Source organism: Gavialis gangeticus, unplaced genomic scaffold (assembly GCF_001723915.1).
Source record: "Gavialis gangeticus isolate Ggan-Ray unplaced genomic scaffold, GavGan_comp1, whole genome shotgun sequence".
Classification (NCBI taxonomy): domain Eukaryota; kingdom Metazoa; phylum Chordata; order Crocodylia; family Gavialidae; genus Gavialis; species Gavialis gangeticus.
In genome coordinates this window covers 146,998,716-147,006,267 of record NW_017729032.1, presented here as the reverse complement: position 1 = coordinate 147,006,267, position 7,552 = coordinate 146,998,716, and the positions used below count along the sequence as shown (strand labels likewise).

The window sequence follows — 7,552 nt, the reverse complement described above, 5'->3', positions numbered from 1 at the left end:
TCTGCAGGGGCTGGCGCCGGACCCCGGCGCTGCTCCCTGAGGGCAGGCGGTCGGCTCCGTGCCAGCACTTCAGGGCCAGGCTTGGGGATGGACGTGCCTAAGGGGCAAGCGCGGTGCTGGGGGATGGCTCAGAAGCACCTCCAGGCACTTCCCCGCCTCCGGAACAGGGATTCTCCTGGAGATCCTTCCCAGGGCCCCGCCTGAGTTGCTTTTTTTGTCCCCTCTGCTCTTTCTGCTGCCCCCTGTTTCATCTCCCAGGTGTTGAAAGGTGAAGGCAGACAGGAGCGGGTGCCAATGTCCCTACACTGCAGTTGTACCCCCCTCTGCTTCCCAGTGTGCCTCCAGGGCACCAGTCCCTGGGAGATGCCCCAGGGGAGTTTCAGGGGCAGCCTCGTGTCATCCAGTGCCAGCTTCTCTGGGCATTGAACTGGCCGTTGTCCAAGCAGCCTGCTTCTTAAATCACCGCTGCCCGCAGCCTGTTGTGCTGACTCGCAAGCTCAGTGGCACAAGTCGGGATCGACTGTCTAAAGTGGCAGTTCTCAACCTTGTTTAGACTTGAGGCAGCCCCTAGCTAGACTCAAGACACCCCTCATTAGACTCCAGACCAGCTCTCAGCTTTCACTAGTCTTTTCACCACAGAAAAATAATTCTCTTGCAAAGAACTCAGAAAGATCAGAGCAGGGCAGGATGGTTTGGACAGTACAGATTCCTGTTTGAAAACTCCTGGGTCTTGCTATGTGAATCGTGCTGGCACACCTACCAGTGCCAGGGTAACGTGCCACCCTGTGGCACCCTGAGAAGGATCTCAGGGCACTCCAGGGTGCCACAAAACCCTGGTTGAGAATTACCGTTTTTTAAAATGTATGTAAGTGCCTTGAGATGTACAGGCTTTTGAAAAATCCTACAAGAATGTGCCTTGTACCTTTAGGCACCTTAATACCCATAAAAATCTGGCTCTGAAATGCTAGCCAGTGAGTAGCCCCCTAACCCCTTCTTTAGGATATAACTCCATTTGTCTTTATTTACAGCCAGATTCCGCCACTCCTACACAGCCAGAGCAGCATCTGGAGCCAGTTTTACTCTGTTACTAAGAAGACTACCCAGAGTAAGGCACTGCTTAGCTGCTTAGGGTGAATAAGGATTACAGGACCTAGTTTTTAGGCTGTATAAAATACTACACACTGCTGGTCAGATGGCAGAATCTCTCACATGTCTGTAGCAAAGGGTCTGGGTGTCCAGTGTCAGCTGTTGTTATGTGAGCAGTAGGGGAGCTGTCCGTCTGCAATCACAGTGGTGTGACCAGCATTTAAACAGTTTACTAGTGGTTGCAGTGCTGCAAGTTTAAATTCTAATCCCATCTGTTCCTCTTAAACAGGAATGTGGGGAAGGAGACATGGAGAAGTGGATTGCTTTGGCCCCTAGAGGAATACAGCCCCACAGGCTGAGCCTTGATATATAAGTTGATGGCAGCAAAAGCACCAGCTTCTGAATAAAAAGGACTGAAGAAAAGAGAAAGGAAGAAAATACTGCTGAAAATCAGGTAAGGAAGGAGCTTTTTGTGCTGTCATAATATAAAGTATGAGTTCAGCATTTCTCTGCTACTGAAGTTAGTAAGTACAGGTCCTAGGGAAAGTAACTAGCAAGCCACTAACAGGTCTTGAACCTGTGTGAAATGGGGGATAATACTATAATGTAGTTACACAAACATGAAGTTCACATATGGCATGCGAGGGAAATAATGGTGGCTTGGTGAGTTGGGACAAACTAGGCAGCAGCTCAGCTGGGAAATAAAATTTTCAAGTGGCCCTCTATAGAGTTCAAATTCTGCAGCCCTGTGCTATGTGCTTCATCTATAGCACAAAGCAAAATGAATAGGCCAGGAACTCTTGAGTTCTAGTCTTGACTTTGCTTTTATCTAAAACTGTTAGATTATCCACCTCTAAAGTAGCACCCAGAAACTAAGCAATTAACCAAATTCGTAATCCCTCAAGCGCAGGAAATACAGTGCCCTAATTTATTGAAGTTAGACTTCTTCCCCATTTTACGTCTTCCCCCAAAACATTCTGCTAGCTAGCCACATGTTGATAAGTAATGGTAGCAACATGGTACTATTTTTGATGAGCATGAGAGGTCAGACCTGGTCATACATATATATTTGACACATCTCACTGCCTAGAGCTGTGCTCAGGTATTCATTCCTCCGTACTGACATTAAGGAAAGAATGGTTTCCATTGACACATGCATACTAGACGCATCTGTGTGTTTCCTATTCTGAACCAAGTCAGCTCTGCTTTGAGGTCTTGTTGAATCACAGCAAGGACCATGGACTAGCTGCAGATGGTTGTAGAGTTCATTTAGTCTGAGTGCTTCTTTGTTAAGACCATTGAATTTCAGTCTTGTCTCTTTCTGGGCTGTGTAGCTGTCTGCGTAGCTGTCTGTGACAATAGGGGATCTCATGGATGTATGGGAGGAAAGTGATAAGAGAATAACTGTCATGTTACTACAAATAGCCTGTGAGCAGGAGACAGAGGGAGTTCTTAAGACTAACTGTGCCATGTCCATGACAAGAGTTTAGCCTTTACAGCTAAAGATCTTCAGAGTTCTATCTATAGCCAGCCCTAGAATTAGATACAGGTAATATTGTTGGATCTCTTGAGTGTATTTAAGAACCCTAGAGATGGTGGGGCCTTGACATGCCCTTGTTTCACTGCTTTACCTGTGGCAGTTAGGGTGTTCTCAGTATTCTGGACCAAAGTGGCTTTTAGTTTTGCTACAGGGTAATTTGTGTGGTTTTAGGAATAGTTTAGACAAGCACTTTTATAGGATGGTTTGGACTGGAATATTCCTGCACTGAACAAGGGGGTTGGACTAGATGTCCTCCTGAGATCCCTCTCAGACCTTCTTTTCTATTATTCTGTAATTCTAGTATCCCAGCTCCACACCATCCATTTTTACTATTGCTGGTTGAAGTGGGAGTATAATCTTCACAGTTGTAGCGCTTTGGCATAGTTTTGGTTTTAAATCATTCAGTGTATGCCTCCATAATAATGTTTAATTATATTTACGCAATTTTGTTGTTAGATAAAACCATACAAACACCCATGTTTTTCCCTTGTAACTTTTGATTTCATACATATGTGTGTGTGTGTGTGTAAAATTGATATAGATGTATGATGCAGAGCTACATTTTTAATTAAGTACCAGGGGGTCAGTAAACTGCAGGGTTATATTTTTCCCCATGTGCATGCAGCCCTACATACATCTTCCTAATATTATGGCTAGTCATCTGTTGTTTCTCAGAATAGCTATTCTGAAGGATTTCAGCTAGGAAAACATTATTTACAGTCTCAAAATACACAACAGACAAAGAAGTGTCAGAACTGTACTTTTTGCCTGTTTACTCTCTTATGCATTAAATGACCCCTATCTTGTAGCTGATAAGGGTCATTTAATGCATAAGCAAGCATACTGTATGTAAGTGTTTGAAATTTGGAAAAATGGCAATATCAGATTTTTCTTCTGCTATTTCCCATCTCCTTTTTGTGGTGGCTTCTAGTGTAAGAACTCAAGGTTTATCCTTTAGATTGTTCCAGAAACTCAAGGTTTGTAGATGAGCCAGTCACTCGTTCCCAGTCAAGGACATAGTTGATCTATACAATATTGAAAAGTTTTCAGAAACCAATGACCCATGACAATCTAGTTAAAATACAGCAAGAGAAATATCTCTGGAAATTGGTTGTTTCCTTGCCTGAACATGTTCTACGTAGTTGTTCCATAGTGATGAGCAGGAAATAAACATGCTCAAACTACTGTGATTTCTTTATTTGTAATGTGCAAACCCATAGAACCTGCAAATCCCTTGGCATTGTAACCTGCTGAAGGTGCTTAGCTGGAATTATAAAATCATTTTTCTGAGTACAAGAGAACTAAGAATAGTTAGGAACATACAAAGCAGGAGATATCTCTGCTACTTTTTGTCCCCTTTATACCAAACATCTATTTACAACCGTGACTCCCAAAATGGTTGAAACCTTTCCTTATTTGCTGCTTCTAAGTTTCCTTCTCCTGACAGAGTAATATATTGTTCCTACCTTATGCAGAGCAATAGCTCTAAATGTTGAACAAGACTATGACAAGGTGATATGAGGAGCCAGTAAATAACTATGTGAGTCAGTGAGAAATGGGAGTCCACGGCTGTTACTTGGTGTGAATATGACAGGACAAAACTGAATGTCAATGTTGTTAGGTAAAGGGTAAAGCTCATCAACTATTTTATAGTGAACTTGGTGTTGCTTAGCATTCTGGTTCAAATACGTGCTTCTTTGTGGAATCTCTATCATGAAATGACAGAGATATCTAATGTTCATTCGTGAGTCAAGTTGCTTAGGGAGCTGATGGGTATGTGGAGCAGACAGAGCCATAACTCCCACTTCATCCATACACAAGCAGGTTATGACACTTGAGCTGCTATGGAGAGGACACTGTAATCTATGCCAGACATAGAGCTGGTGGTGATTGCTCCCCAATGCTGACCAAGATAGGGACTAGGGTCCAGAGTTGCTGCTTGGACATGGTTTGGACTTGGTTTCCACCTTGCCCCCCTGTGGTTCTGGGCTGTGATTTTTGAGGGAATGGAACAATGTCATGTACCTCACTTCACTTAGGTCTTATGGGGCAACCTCTGCTTCCAGCCTGACGGCCCCCCTTTTCCTCCCTCCAACCAAGTTCTTGTGTATCAGTACTCATCTGTGGTTTACTGGAACAGGGTGCCAATCACAAAATGTCCTGGAGGCTGTATTTAACACAGACGGCTCTTATCACTGAGTATATGTAAGTACCTCCATTGAATGCCCTCTCTTGTCTAATATTTAACAAAGCACATAGAGTTTAATGACTAATGTTTCATTATAACAGGAAGCTTTTAGTACCAAAAGGTTAAGTGGTTCATTTCAATATTGCCAATGTATCTTTGCCATGCCAATTTTTTTAAAGTTAATTTGCCATTGTTGTGACTAAGTCTGATAGGGAGTGGGTAAAAGTAATAACAAATGTTTTAAATCTATTTTCACGACATTATTGTACTGGCATTTAGCAAGCTGAATTTTTTTCTGTTTTGTTGAATAAGGGTCCATGCTGATCAGATTCAACCTAAGCATAAACCAAGTTTGGCAATAGGAGGAATTACAGGTTGGTCATATATGGGACATTTCATCCTGAAAACATTAACAGACTGGGAGGAGGAGCTTTCATGACATTCAGATGGCTATATATATGTTCCTTTTGAGCACCTTGAGGCAAGTGTGGTCATGTGGTATGTGGCGCTGTAAACACAACTGCAGCACCACACTGCACAGTCCAGTGTTCTCCACGCTGCAAGGGTGCACTGCCCGTGCCTGAGCTACTCGGTTTTTTTTCCTGTGGGTTTTTTTTACCCCTGGATATCCAGGGAACAAAAAAAATGTAGAAAAAAACACAGAGCAGTACATGCTTGGGCAGCATACACTGCTGAAAAGCAGAACTGGGTTGACCAGAGGTGTGCTGTGGCTGCCAGCCAGGCTCTGTGCAGCTGGATTGCCATGGCTGCAGCCCTGGGAGCCCCCCAGAACCCCAGATAAGGTTACTGGGGCCAGCATAGTGCTGGTCCCAGCCTCCCCTTCTGCCTCTGGGGTAACTTGCTGTGCACCAAAGCATGTGTGGCACAGGCATTCCCAAGGGACAAGTAGCTCGGGCGCAAGGTGTGCTGCTTGATGTGCCCAGGAAACCAAATGTCTGTGCACATCTGGACACACCCTTTGGGTGCATCCAGATGAGTGAGGTTGTGTGGTATGTGGTGCTGCAAACATATTTGTAGCACTACATACCGCACAGTCCAGTGTTCTCCACGCTGTAAGGGTGCAGTGCCTGAGTGTGCGCTGCGCTGTTTTTTTTTTCTTGCAGGTTTTTTTGACCCTTGGATATCCGGGGAACAAAAAAAATCACGGGAAAATAAAAACAGTGCAGTGCATGCTCAGGCACTGAGTGCTGCCGAAAAGCAGAGCCAGGCCACTTGGAGCTGTGCTGCAGCTGCTGGCCAGGCTCTGCACGTCAGAATCATTGCAGCTGCAGCCCCCAGAAAGGTTGCTGGGGCCAGCACAGTGCTGCCCCCAGCCTCCCCTACCCCATCCTGGGCAACTTACCATGTGCCAAAGCACATGTGGCACGGGTGTTCCCCAGGGACAAGTAGCTGCAGCACAAGGTGTGGCGCTGCTACTTGTCCCCTGGGAGCCAAACATCCACCCAAGTCTGGACACATCCTTTGGGCTCCTGGCTGCATGAATACTGCAGCTGCGCACTTGCACATAGCACTTATCAGTGACATTATTGGCCAAAAAAGGCCAACTGCCAATAATGTTAATTTTCCTGTTATCGGTGCCAATCCAATATGCGACTCACATATCAGTGCACCTCTAAAAAAAGAAAAAAAACAAAGCTTTTTGTTATTTTCATTATGATAGGGTTGACACATCCTTTTTCAAGGGATATAAGGAGATCATTCCAAAACAAAATTGATTTCACTTTGAGAACACAATGGAAAAGTATTGGAACTTGTTTAAAACATGAAGGGAGACAAGCACTGTGGATAGTCTATTAAGCTAAAATCTTAGGATAGCAAAAACTACCAGAAACATTCACTGAGCACTTTGCTGGAATGTCAAATCCATCACGATATTATAGACACATGAGAACATCTAGACTATTATTGTAAGGTTCTAAAGCCAAGTGGTCCCAAAATTGCTCCCAAAACCCCAAAATAGTATATACTCAAGATGTATGGTTAATTTTTTCCTTGCGACAAACCAAATTTAAGAAGTGCAGTAAACTATTAGAATAATATTCTGTCTTTTATAGTACTGTTCTTCCAAAGATCTCAAAGCTTAGGGTAAAAATAAGAAACAATTTAAAAACTAAGTTAATGTACCACTGTTGTGAACAAGTCTGGCAGGCAGCAGGTAAAAATAATGGTAGGAAATGGGATCTTGGTTTCCATGACATTTAACTGGCATTTTTTTATCCACTATAATTTCTATGCTGTCTTCTGCTCATATGCTTCTATCTCCTTTAGCATTAAAGGATGCATCCAGACAAGTGAGCATGTGCCTGTTGCGACATCTCAAAGCAATTTGAGACAATGCAGGAGGCAGGCTGGGAACGAAAAAACGTTCCCTGCACTGCATATTAGCAGCGCGGACTCTAATTTTAATACCAGGAAATCCTGGTATAAAAAACAACACCCTGAAAAAAAGTGGCACAGTAGCTCCTAGATAATGCCTGGAGGCTGAGTTTCTGGGGTTTCTGGAGTCCCCCCCGCTCCCCCATCCACACATTCCCCCTGCACCTGCTCCTCCAGAGACATAATCTGGCACCTGGCCAGAGTGTCTCTATGGCTGCCCTGTCCCCTGCTGTTCTAGCATGCTCCTTCAGCGTGCTGGGGCAAATAGGAACAGGACATGGCCACAGCAGTGACCTAGACCCAGGCTCTGTCCCTGGTAAGTAGGGACGTGGGGGTGGGTA

At 44.3% G+C, this 7,552-nt stretch overlaps 1 protein-coding gene across 2 annotated transcripts in view; it reads left to right on the top strand.

Annotated features, from left to right (window-relative positions):
* Window positions 1–7,552, top strand: part of GPR45 (G protein-coupled receptor 45) — a 64,653-nt gene that overhangs the window by 1,033 nt on the left and 56,068 nt on the right. For both annotated transcript variants that reach the window (XR_002099053.1, XM_019525526.1), the window contains exon 2: window positions 1,376–1,540. The gene's annotated coding sequence lies outside the window, so the exon portion shown is untranslated. The remainder of the gene's footprint in view (window positions 1–1,375; window positions 1,541–7,552) is intronic.